Source organism: Filicampus tigris, chromosome 6, assembly GCF_054856515.1.
Source record: "Filicampus tigris isolate MCC_2025a chromosome 6, RoL_Ftig_1.0, whole genome shotgun sequence".
In the NCBI taxonomy this organism is placed as follows: Eukaryota; Metazoa; Chordata; class Actinopteri; order Syngnathiformes; family Syngnathidae; genus Filicampus; species Filicampus tigris.
In genome coordinates, this window is record NC_141222.1 from 28,037,513 (window position 1) to 28,051,560 (window position 14,048).

The window sequence follows — 14,048 nt, forward strand, 5'->3', positions numbered from 1 at the left end:
ATTTCTAGGTGCTGCCGAGGCATTGCGGGGGTCCAGTTTGGTGGCCTCAGTGTTGCATCTCTGCTTTTTGCAGATGACGTGGTGCTGTTGGCTTCATCGAGCCGTGATCTCCAACTGTCAGTGGAGCGGTTCGCAGCCAAGTGTGAAGTGGTTGGGGTGAAAATCCGCTCCTTCAAATCTGAGATCGTGGTTCTCAATTGGAAATTTGTGGCATGCCCACTCCAGGTCGGGGATGAGATCCTGCCCCAAGTGGAGGAGTTTAAGTATCTTAGGGTCTTGTTCATATGTGAGAATTGGTCATGAGCTGTGGGTTGTGACCAAAAGAAGAAGATTCCGAGCAAAATATCCCCCACAGGTTGTCCGGTTCCTCCCTTGGAGATCGGGTGAGAATCTTGGTCGTCCGGGAGGGACTCAGTCGAGCCGCTGCTCTTCCACATTGAGGGGTAGTCCGATGATGTGTGATGGTTGGGCATCTGGAAATCCCCCCGGAAGATCTAAATGAAGTGGCAGGGGAGAAAGAGGTCTGGGGTCCCACTGTGAGGAGCAGCAAGCGGACGAAAACGGATGGATGCATGAACCGTACAAGCTTGGCGAGTCCGACGCAAAGAATGAGCCAAGCATGTTAGCTTAACTGAGGTGAAAAAGCCAAGAGCCGCTGAAGTGCGTATAAAGTTTCTTGGCTATTGTCTCACTTTTATCTCGATTCAATCTCTGTCTGAGTTAAGCTCTAGAATGCGTTTTGTTCCTTCAATCAAGCAAATTAATGGAGGCCAATGGGGTGGTGGGGGGGGGCGGGGGTGGGGGTGGGTTTGGTCGGTCGGTGCAGTGGAGAACTCTGCCTGCAAGCTCATCAGCGCTGTGACACAATTGCTGATTGCGACGCTGTCGCATGGCACTGGGCCGCATCAAGGCGTCCGCCTGCTTTCAAGGCTGCAGGGTGGCCGGCGTGGTGATGAGCTTTTTCTCTTTACTTCCTTCGCTGCTTTTGCTTCGTCATCTTCACGACGCAGTCACACTCAGCCTTGCCAACTTGGTAGACAAATGCAGATCCAGTGGAGGAAAATATGGACGCAAACATTACAAATACATTTAAAGATTGACAAGACTTTAAAATGAATGAAATATTGAAAACATACACAACAAAATATGATGAAATATCCTAAAATCGAGCCGATTGTTTTACCGTAATTTACGTATTGAAATTAAATGTGATAAAAAAAATACATGAAAAATAGATTTTAAAATGTATTTATGGAAAAAAATGAATATACGGTAAACGTTGAAACGTTTCATGCAATCTAGGTGTAGTTTTTCCTTTTACATAGAATAGGGAAAAAATGATAGTAAAAATAAAAAGAAATCATTTCAAATATTTTCTAAAATCAGTTTCTTGTTTTGATGTTATTGAAATATGTAATTTAAGTAAATATAGAAAAATAAATGATAAAGATACTGAAAAGTATTTTTTCAACAAGCTTTTAAGCAATACAGAGGTAACCTAACAACAACAACAAACTATGGGAGATTGTTGTCACGTGTAGGACACAACCGCGTCTCCAGCATCTGTTTTTGTCCCCCACTCCCCTTCCCCCACTTGCTGATGAGCGCTTCCCTCGGCCAATATCGACAGATTAACTCTTGAAAACAAAATGTCACAGGAAAAAAATGTCTGAAACTGATTTATTGTTTTTAAACAAAATTTTCCACGTTTTAACAATATTCCATGTAGATTAAATTCCTAACCGTGCTGTATTTTCATCAAGATATACTGTCTCAAATCTTTATTCCAATTTGATGACGTCTGGGCTCTAGCGTCTTTTTGATAGCACACTGCCGTTATTTATCCTGACTCTTATTGACATTCTGCACAAAAACGCAGCTGCAGCTTGGCCTTGGCGAGCGTGTGCTGCTGTGAAATAAAAGACCACTTAAAAAAAAAATGGATGGAAGTGGTCAGCAGCAACAACAAACTGGGCTGCCTCAGCACAAGTGCACACACCACGGCACGTGCGCAGATGTTTTCGGGTGCAGCTGCTAGGGCACCATCACCATCTATTATTTAACTCAACAAAAACCTATCTACCTCTCTCTCTTTTTATATATATATATATATATATATATATATATATATATATATATATATATATATACATATATATATATTCTTTCTTTCTTTCTGTCTTTCTGTCTTTCTTAGTGTTATACCAGTGGTGTGCAGTTAGGGCCTTCAAGGCCTTCTTTAAAGAACTGACCTACATTTCCAACGTAGATGAATTGTATTTTTTTTTTTATTTCCAACTGTTTATCAACCTTGTTTCATTGCACCTGGCGTGGCTGCCCAGTTTCCAGACGTTCCCAGCAAGCAGTATGTGGATTTGTTTATTTTTTTGTCCGATCAGACTTGTAATCTGCCAAAAGGCCTTCACAGTCCTGACTGCTGATGTCGGACACACTCAGCCCATGTAAATGGCCTTTCATTTTTCTTTTTCTTTTAACTAAGAAAGCCGAATGGGAAACAACAACATTTTATGTTTTATATTTTAGACTATGGGTGTCAAACTCATTTTTGTCACGGGACACATTATAGTTTTGGTGTCCCTCGGAGTGCCGTTACGACTGCGAAGCCAAATAAATGTACGACAACAAATTGATGGATAACAAGTTTTGAAATCACAAGACAGTAGATTGATTGTTCAACTACTTTTCAATTTGTTTTAAAGGGGGGATTGGTAGCAAATGCTCGCAATCTCTCATATGTAGTGTAAGTGTAAGACAAATTGAAAGAAACATGTCGAGTCAGCACGCAATGATTTGCCCTCGCGGGCCACATAAAATGATGTCACAGGCCAGATCTGGCCCCCGGGCCTCGGGTTTGACACCTGTGTTTTAGACTCACCGCAATCCGCCTTCACGAAGGCTCAGAGTGACGTCAGCATATTCCCATCCTCTGATTGGTTCGGTGAAGTATACGCTTCAAAGATTGATTTACAATGTCAGACATGATTACAAATGTATTTTTTAAGAAAAACTGGGCATTGTGAGGATCGGTCAACCAACACTGTTGCTGGCTAACTTGTTTCAAGTGGGAAAAGGATTTTTCGGGCAATCTTAGAGCAGCAGGCACGAGCGCGACAGCTAGCTTACACAGACAGGCTGGAGCAACGAAAGGACGTCTTCATCAGCATCTCCGGTGAGTACGACGCATCTTATTTCAAGTTTTGATGTTTTTGCCATGTTATTAGATAGATAATGATTTTTTTGACCGCTTGATTGTGGTGTAGAGGTTTGGAGTTGTTTGAAGGCCATGTATTGCGAGATAAAAAGCAGCTGTGTTTCTTGCTTTCGTAAACATGGTATTCATCCTCAAGTGCGCAAAAGGCCTCTGTCTCTTGAATGCCACGCGCATTTTGTACCTTATTTTGTGATGTGATGATGCTATCATTGTAAGTCACTCAAGTCCCCACTAAAGCTTCCGCTTCCTTTCGTGAGCTTCCCGGAAGCGGTCTTGTAAGGCACCGTCAGAGACCAACAGTAGATCTGGCTCCGAGATGGTGCTGATGATGTCCTGCGAGAAACTCAGGTGTTTCTCCAGGTCTTCTAACGCCCGCCAGTCCCTGGCTGATGACAGTATCCACGCTGTCTCAGTTTTATGCCCTGTCCTTGGCTGCCCTGCCACTTTAAGAAAAGAAATCGTGCAGGTGGTTTTTGGCACTGCTGCCATTGGTTTCAGCATCTGAATGTGCCAAGCGGGTGTCAAGAAGCGTTTGGGTAGGAAGTAAGGATGTCCCACTACAGGCATGTCCAGCTCCGGTCCTCAAGGGCCAATGTCCTGCCGGTTTTCCATCTCTCCCGGCTGCAACACACCTGAATCAAATGATCAGCTCATCAGCAAGTGGGATGGAAGACGCTTGATCAGTTACAGATAACTCCTAAAAAGAGCCCTACCCATAAGTAAAACAATCAAGGTCTGAGCAGGTTCTTCAAGACTGCTTTTAGAGTACCCACTGGGAGGTTTTTGAAACGGCTGCTGTGAGAGAAGACTGCTCTGTGGATCTCGAGGAATATGCCGCTGCTGTGTCTGCAGTACTTGTACTGAGATCATTATCCCCACAAAAGACTGCAGGACATACCAAATAATAAACCATGGATCAACTGGGAGGTGCAGTCTGTGTTGCATGCTCGCTCTGCTGCATTTGTCTCTCGTGAGGCGCTACAAAAAGACAATGTGCGTCGGCCCATCCAAAATGACAGGAAACAATACATAAAGAAGCTGGGCGATTATTGCACAACCTCCCTGCGGCAGGTCACGGACTGCCGGCGGAGGAGTCTACAAGTCGCAAATCTTTAAAGGAGCCAAATGCGTTTTATTCCCATTTGGAGGTCCATGGGCTCCAGCCACGACGGAATCACGCAGAAGACTCACTTGTGTCAGCAGAGGTAGGCCAGGCCCTGACGAGAACTGGGACAGACAACATCCCGGGGTGTCTTCAAACCCTAGACCCATTCCGGTGTGCATATCGTCAGAACCGGACCACTGGCGAAGCAGTTAACGCTGCCATCCTCGCAATGCCCACACATGAAACGGAAGGTTCTTCATTGACTACCCCCCCCCCGTCTCTGATCGACACCGTACCTCTGTAGCTTGGTTCTGAACTTTCTGACAGAACTCAAGTTAGTCAGAGCGAAGTACTGGACCTCAAGCTCCAGAGTGACCAGCAGTGTCTGCCCCCAAGCCCGAGTGCTGAGTGTACTGTTCAGACACCCTCTTTACTCATGTCTGTGTGGCTGCTAAGAATAATGGACGTCGCCAACAGTCAGAGGGGTCAAGGCTGACTCCAGGGCAAAGGTGGCCTGGTGTCAAGTCAATCATTTCACATGGCATGCAGATAAAACCAAGGAGATGACCACTGCCCCGGATGAAGAGGAGGGCACAGACTGAGGTGCAAACCTTACCTTTGCATTCCTGAGAAGTCACGAGCTTACCTGGACTTAAAACACACAACCACTTCTCAAGAGCAAAGGCTGCACTTTCTTGCAGCACTCTAAAAACAGTTGGGTTAAAAATAACACAATTTGGGGTCAAAAATGGACCGATACACAAATTGGGTCAATTTGACCCACTTTCTTGCATTGTTTTGTACAAAACTAGCCACTTTTTGGGTTGTTTTCCGCAAAAAAACCCCAAGAAAGTTGGGTCAAATTGTGGATCGGTGCATCTTTTACCCAAAATTTTGTTATTTGTAACCCAACTGTTTTTAGAATGTGGGAAAACTTTTGCTAAATGCTCAACAACTCCTACAAAGGTGCCTCGGGGCGTGTCGTCAGCAGTTCTATCACAGGGTGACTCGCAAATTGCACTGCGCAGGACGGGAAAGGAAGCCTCTGCAGCCTTTGACCCAAACTGTGGAGCGCGACGCCGGTGCATCCTTCCCCTCTCCGCAGGAAATTTACAGCAGCGGGGTCATCGGGAGGGCCGGCAACATCATCGAGGATAATGCACACGCGCAGCGCACCATCTTCACACTGCTGCCCTCAGGGGATCCGCTTCAGGAGCGTGAAATCAAGGACCACTTGACTTACAAACGTGCTCTTCACACAAGCCATTAGCCTCCTGAAACATCATCATCGTCATCATCATCGTCATTATCGCCATCCGACGTGATGGCAACTCTTAAAAATCCTGCAAAATGAATTCAGAGATTTGTTTCTAAATACATCATACATGTTTGAAGATGATTACTGAAATCCTTTGCAAAGACTAAGAATATGTAATGCTCGTTTGTGGAAATGTCGCATTAAACTGCTTTTCAACATTTCAGGTTTCCAGATTTTTTGGGGGGGGCGTGGCCAAAATGGAGCTCCGCTCCTCCGCCACTTTTTAGGAACTCGATTGCCTTCATAAACATCAACGGCGATTCAGTAGTTCGCCAGCGGATATGTTTTCAAACGTGGCGTTTTGTGTTGGCATAAGAAAGATGCTGGATGGCGTCCTATCATTTTTTCCAGATTGTCATACTTGATTGTATTTGATAGACAGTTAGGCGGGGTTTGGTTTCAGCGCATTTAGCGGGCATGCCAGAGCAAAGAGAGTTGCTGGATTTTTCAGAGTTTATTTATTATTCTCCCCAACACTCATTCAAATGAGTGAAAAGTTGCTGTCAAACGTGTTCCTTGCTGCTGGTCGTACGTTGCTGTCAAGTCATCCTCACAGATTGCCAATAGCCAATATCCCCATCAAGTCAAGCAGGAAAAGACTTCTTCTTTGTCTCCGTGACCTGCGTGGCGCCAAAGCGGCGAGCTCTGTGTGTCTCTTATAAAACTCTCATGAAGACTAATGGGGCTTGAAAATAGGCTGCTTCCTGTTTTCCATCAAAAAAGCCAATGGAGTCACGTCTGGTTGCAGTAGAGGTGATAGAGGACGCTGCATTCGTTTCAAATTGCTTCTGCGAGTCATTTGGAGGGCCGAAATGCACCTATGGAGAAAGTAGGAGATTGTTGTCACATGTGGGAAACTAGCCAAGCTCCTTTAACGTCATAAAATACAGTACTTTTGCCCGACAATTTTCATGCTAGTTGAGAAAAGGTCAAACATTTCTGCTGCACATTTACTGTCCTTGTCAGCCTCCTGGTAGCCTCCCAGACCAATTTTGGGTAACAGGAGCCATAGCCCGAAAATATGGAGAAAACGGCTGATTGTTGTCGGCTTCGGGCATGGTCAGTACTTGCAAGAAATTCCACCAGCACTTTTAATGTGACTTTGTCCAGCGTTAGCGAGTGTTTCTGTGTCACAATAGTACACAAATAGGACACTAGCCAGATATTCCTGCAGCTCTTTTAAAGAGTTGGTTGAGATGAAAAGATGTATGGAAATGAACGGGAGATTGTTGTCACGGGTAGTACAACAGCCAGTACTTCCCAGAAATACCAGCGGCTCCTTTGCCATTGCTGCAGAAAATAGATGAGTAGAAAACAATGCTCCCGGTGAGTCAGTTGTGAGTAACATAGTGTATGAGTAAAAACTAACAATAGTGTTTGCTTCTGTCTCTAGCCTGAGGGCGGGTCTGTGTCCCGTGACTCCAATGCACCAGAAGGCACCATCCAAGCTTTTTGCCTACTTTTCTATTCTCCTTTGTCTGCCTATCCGCCCGTCCAGTTGTCTACCATTTTCCTGTCCTAACCTCGACTCCTAGAACCATCTTTTGTCACCCTTCCCTTATTCCATGTCTATTATCCACATGTTATCCATTCTTCCCTAGGACTCTCGCTCATACTCGTGACCAACTCATAATCTCCTACATCCGTCCATCCCTCTATCCATCCTTCAGTCCTCCCGTGAGTCCAAAGAAGTCTCGATCATTCATCTACCCATTCACAATTGATCCCTGTCCCCCATCCACTTACACGCCAATCTATTGATCCATCCTTTGATATGCCGTATGGGTGAGCCTTGCATTGAGACATCATCAATACGTTCCTCCAAACGTATTATCGCGTTAAACACCCAAGTGTCAGTTATCTGTCATTACAACGTCCGTCCATCCTAGCGTTCTATTATCCGTAGATGTAGTGCTTCAAAGATTCAACATGTGAGTTGTATCCATTGTAATTAACACACTTGACTTTCCTGCGTCCCCCTGCAGTGCTGTCTGAAAACACACATGGAATAATTCATGATCTTTCCGCCGCTTTCTCCTGGTAATAACGTTGATAAAACAGCACTCCACTAGGCTTCGCTTCACTTTCTGCGGCCGCGCTATCTGTGTTTGAGCAGCTCACTCTGAGCTAGTGCTGTTTGAGGAACACGGCATCAGAAATAATCACCCATGAACTCAAACCAAACCTTTCAGGGGGAAAAAGAGCAATAGAGTCTCAGACAGCCAGAGATGACAATCAAAACACATGAAGTGGTATTGACAAAGATTTATGTCGGGGGGAAAGGATTAGTTTGATTAGTTAATAATTAAAAGCGAAGTAATGCAAGAGCACAAGTCATCGGACAAGATGTTTGGAATTTACTCTTTTCTCTAGCGAGCTTTGTGATGTGGAAAAGAAAGACGAAATGCCATTGAAATGTGCTTCATTGCTTCCTGCTTGAAACGTGCTCTTCAAGGAAGGATGGGAAAGGGGAGCAAGTGATACCACAAGGCATTGTTAACCATCCTAAACAGCAACTCTGCCAAACAGTCATGTGAGAATGTCTGGCAGATGGTCTGACTGCCAGGCACAAGTCTTAGTAGGGTCAGTCAGAAAGAAGTAACTAAGCACAAGGGTCTTTGCAAGTCTGGTAGGAAGGAGGACCAGGGCGCCAGCTCCACCAAGTTGTCTGGCCTGCTCTGGGTTATGAACAGTATGCCAGAGACAAGGTACGGTCAGGAGGACGGCCAGGTTCACTGAGTCATCTGTGGGTTGGCAGGATATCAGGTAAAAGGGACTCGGCAAGTCTGGTAAAAGGAGTTCCCGGATATTATCTGCACCACAATGGACAGCGACCTGGATGCCCGGCACAATGGAGCAGGGCTGGTTAGAAGAATGAAGAGAATGCTATTCACGAGAGGCTTTGTAGGGCTGATCAGGAGAACAACTAGGTCCGGAGAGTTATCTGTGGGATTTGCAGGATGCCAGGATCTCTGCAAGTTTGGCAAGCTGGAGGGAGAAATGGAATGGCCCAAGAGAGTCACCTGGACTGCTCTGAGTCATGGCCTGGACGTCAGGCACAAGAGGCTCGGCAGCACAGCTCAAGGATGATTGGCACAGGCGAGCAGGACTGGTCACAAGAAGAAAAAGGCACAGGGGTTTCGGTAGGGCTGGTCAAGAAAACGTCAAAGACAACAAAGACAAAGGACTAGTAAGAAGGAGGGCCTAGGTGCCAGGCCAAATGAAGCTGTCTGGACTTCTTTGGGGATGCTAGGCACAAGGGTCTCAGCAAATGAAGTCAGGAGAAGGGGTCCTAATGCCAGGCCAAACGCAGTTGTGTGGAACACCCTGGATAATGTCCAGATGCTAGGCACCAGGGTCTTGACGGGGCTGGTCAAGGTTACGGCCAGGATGCTAGCTCTATACGGTCATCCAGGCCACTCTGGGGGAGTGCCATGACAGCAAGTACAAAGGTCTTGGCAGTCACCAAGGAAATCCGAGACATCTGGGCCACTTAGGTGGACATCCTGGATATCTTGCTGCTTTTTCTTGCTGTAAGTAGGTCATGCTCCTCGCTGTTTATTAGTAATGGTTTCAGGGTCAGGTGGACCTCAAATGTTGTTAGTTTCTTTGAATGGCTGTGTCTGTTTGCCACATCCTTGACTTGGTGACCACCTCCTTCAAGGTCAAGGCGAGCAATGTGGTGATGTTGAATGACAAGTGGCTCTTACAATCAGGCAGAGTGCTTGCCAGTGACCTGGTGGTAGCTTCGGTTCTTGAGTGTGGAGCGCCGTAGCGTTAATAAAATCAGTATTATTATTTTTTTTTAATCCTTGCTTTTCCCGTTGACTTTTATCTGTTTTAATTAAAGTAGCCATAGCTGTGACTGCTCTAACGCGTCATCATAATTGATGTGCAACAGGCATGACCGTGCCTCGCAAGTGTGGTGCTGCGATTAAAATGAGAAGGTAACAAAACAACGTGCATCCGCCTTTGGTACTCGTTCTTTAGACATTTGACACCGAGTACATTTTATAGGACTTATCCGGGTGTCAAATAAGGATGATGGACGACAGTGTCCCTCTCCACAGTGTCACGTTACGGCGAGGGAACGGACGACAATGGTTCACCGTCAATGAGTTTTTTTACACTTGAGCTGGGAACAAAATGTGGCGTAGCGATAAGCTAGTCATTTGAGGATGCTAATGGCGCTGCTGATGTATGCCGGTAGCGTTGCTGTTTTCCGCGATGCAAGCGTGAGACGGACGCTGATGGTCTTCAGAGATGGACGAGCGGGAATAAAAATCGATCGGGCAAAGAGCTTGATAGATGGGCCGACTCCTCTGCCCGGACATCTCGTAGAAGAAGGTCCCGCCCACGCCCATCACGGAATGTGACTTGCTCCTCATCTTGATTAAAAAGTCAACTGGAGACATGCTCTATGCCACTACACTACACTAAAATCATACCAAACTCAACTATACTATCATACCGTACAAATTACACATTGTTAAAAAAAATACTGATACCATACATGTGTCATAACTATTAAATCTTATGTTGTGACAGAAGTGTACAGCACCATCCCATGCATGCCTATACTATACCGAATGCACATGAGCATGCTGTATTACAGCATAGAATGCAATAATATACGATACAATCGACTTGACACATTACCATCATATACTGCAGTACACCTTCACACCATACAACACAATGTACTGTTTGAAATACTTTGCACCTCGATATACTATCTTGTACTAAAGCACTTTTACTACTTTGCACTAGTCCGCACTACATATGCCCTACCCGACTAGACTATACTACGCACTACGCTGTACCATACATATTACACTACGCGACACCACACAATGCCATGCTATATATTACTGTACATCATTACGCAAATCAAATTTTGCGAGGGTCCCCGATTTAGTCAGGGGCGGACTTGCTGTACTCCACACATACAGTACTGTCACTGTACTGTATTCCACTCCACCACGCATAATTATGAAATACTACACTTTGCTAAACTCAACACCACACCACAATAACATACTATACTGTGCAATATACTCTGCACCCAACTATACTAGGTGACACTATGGCAAACTATGCTATTCTGTGATATATTATACGATGTAGTTTATATACTGTACACGTGGCAAAACTCGACACCACTATACCATACGAATCATATATTAAACAGTATCCGCTACATACATCATGCCATGTTGCTCTGTCTAGTAGTACGACAGTATACTCAATGTCTGCATTGTTTTTTGTTGTTATTTGTTTGTTTTTTTGCAAAGTAGTTTCCCCTCTGAGACGTTAATGAAGTGCGATCAAGTGCTGCCAACGGCTGCTCAGGTCCACAAGTGAATCAATGTGTGATCACATAATCCGGTCAGTTGACGCAGGTATTTCTTCTTCCCTTCTCTTTTCATATCACTTTAATGAAAGAACACTTTGTAAAAGCCGAACATCTCTGGGCACTGATGGAAGTTGACAACGAACACGTTTTGGCAGTACGGGATGAATCGCAGTGCTATGGATTGAATTGACTCAAGGCTGATTATGAATAATTTTTCATTGGCAAAGTCAACATGCGTTATCATCTCTGCAAAGGATTTGTTACGCACTCTGACTTATCTTTCTACTTCAATATTATTAACGCATCGCTCTCTTCTGGCACTGTACCTGCAGCTTTCAAGACAGCCGTTATTCGACCCTTACTGAAAAGATGCACACTTGACCCTGAGAGTCTTTGCAATTAGGCCTGCTGTCAAATCCCCCCTTATCTTGAAAATTCTTGAAAAAAAAATGTTTCACAACAGCTTAATGATCACATTGCCCCTGTGTATCGTAATGTGACTTGTGGAGTCCTGCATGGCTCAGATCATGGCCCTCTATTGTTCAGGTTTTATTTGCTGCGATTGCAACTTTTCCAGTCTGGATTCGAGACAGATCACTCTACTGAGACGGCCCTTGCAAAAATAGCTCATGATCTTTTACAAGCTATGGACTCCGATGCCCGATTAATACTATTGTTTACTTGACCTCAGCGCTGCCATTGATACCATTGATCATAACATACTACTAGGTCGCCTCGAAACATGTATAGTTTTAAAGGTTTAGCGCGTTCTTGGTCTTGATCTCATTTCTCAGAGAGGAAGCACCGCACAACCCACGGCAATGTGATCTGAGTATTGTAATGCCACCTGCGGAGTCCCTCGGGGATCGGTACTTGGCCCCCTCGGCAATATCATACACAAATATGCAGACGATACCCAACTATACATGCCCTTTAAACTAACAAACCCACGTGATTGCTGTAATCTGGAGGCGTGTCTCACTGAGATTAAAATAATGTATGTAGCCTGTGTATGTAAACAAGCTCAGGACCCCAGGACTCTGGTAGAGGAGGCGAATTTGAACGAGATACCGCCCAGGTGGGCGAGAAAGCAATTCTTTTATTTATACTTATTCGATAGAATATGAGGGGGGAAAAAAATACACTAAAACAAAACCATAAACATTTCTAAAATATTAGGGAAAACAATACACAAAAATACACAAATAATGGAAACTATAGTGTATAGACTGTAAATATTTAAATGTGTGAATATAAATATTCCCCAAAATACAATACACATCCACACACGAGAGGACATCCAAAATCGACTACGTCAAATCAAGCATAATTATGCTACATATTGTACGTGAGTACCGTGGCGGCTATACATTGGGGTCCTCTTCGAGCATGCATCTCTTACATGTGACCTCATATGAACACGTGTTACATCGTGCCAACCACCCACCCACAAAGCAATCACGTTTCCCTCCGCCGCTTGTCAAGGTGTTTCCAAGCCTTCGCTTGCCCTTGTGTCCTTTCCTTACCTCCTCTTTTGCGCCCTATTCTTCCTTGATCACGCCTCGTCCGTTATCTGCCGGACTCACCTGCAGCCGTTCATTTTCACCTGCCAGTCAAGGACGCCTACTCATGTCATGACGCACTTATCTGTTGTGCGACTCCTCCGCGCGCTACGCAAATGGGAATACGCATCATATGTCACAATCTAAACGAAATGAAAAATCACAGTAAAGACATACCCGACTAAATTTCATTTAGAAACTTCATTAATTTGACTGATATGAGTATTTGAATTATTTTGCAGTTGTTATCATTCAAAAGATAACAATTGTTTCTCGAGGAAAAAAAAATCTTCTAATGTTTTTAACAGTGTTAATGCCAAAATGTCTTTAGCGTTTTTGAGTCCCAAATGAAGTTTCATGATTTGCAACATGTTGTCTGGGGATGCTAATTACATCTTAGGATGTAAAAGGTTTTTCTACGATTGCTTAATATGGCCTTTCCATTAAACAGGCCACAAATTTAACTTGGTGTCCTATTTTTATGCTTATTTTTTAAATTGTCCTTCAATGTCATGCAACCTGTCTGTACTGTTAATGCCACTAAGGGGAGTCTCATCATGTTGTTGGAACTATTGCATGCCTTTACTGTTATTACCACTGTATACAAACCAGAGTGAAGATAGTTGGAAGAAAAACACTAACATTAAACTAAATTGTACAAATTTTACAAACAATTAAAACATTCAAAACACGGAGAAGGTATTTAGTAAAGATACACATTTCAGATAAAAAAAACCCCCAAATAATAGAAAATGTTATGACAAAAAAGGCGCAATTATATATATTTTTTAATTCCACAAAAAATAACAATGCATCGGTTAAAATACAAACAATTTATTTGGAACAAATTAAATCAGTGATTAAATCTATAATGAAAATATAATTTAAAATATTCACCAAAATTACCAATATTAGAAAATGAGGATAAAAAATGAATAAAAAAACAAACATTTTTATGTAAAATACTGAAGTATTTGAAAAGGACAAAAACAAAAAAATATTAAATGAAAAATACACTCAGTATTAGAAAAATACAATAGCAGAACAAACAAAAATATTATATAAAAATACAAATTTATTCGAAGTCTATGAAAACGGAAACGATATCTACATTATATTAGAAAACCAACAGAAAATTTCAGCTTTTCAGCAAGGATTTTCAGGATGAAAACAAGTTAATTGCACATTCACCAGTTTTGGAAAACTTTGGACAATGACAACGGCGATGATGATGAGCATGTGTTTAATGTTGCCCACTCGGCATCCATTGCAGCCTGATCATCCTGGAAGGGGGATTCCCCCATCCGTGGTCCCTTCTCAAGGTTTCTCATTTTTACCCGGATTTTTTTTTTGGTTTTGTTTAGTTTTTCCTTTCCCTCCTGGTGGTTAAGATCGGGGGATGTTGTTAATATTTTGACAACTATGGGCATGTGAAGCCCTTTGAGACTTTCTTGTGATTAAGGGCTATATAAATA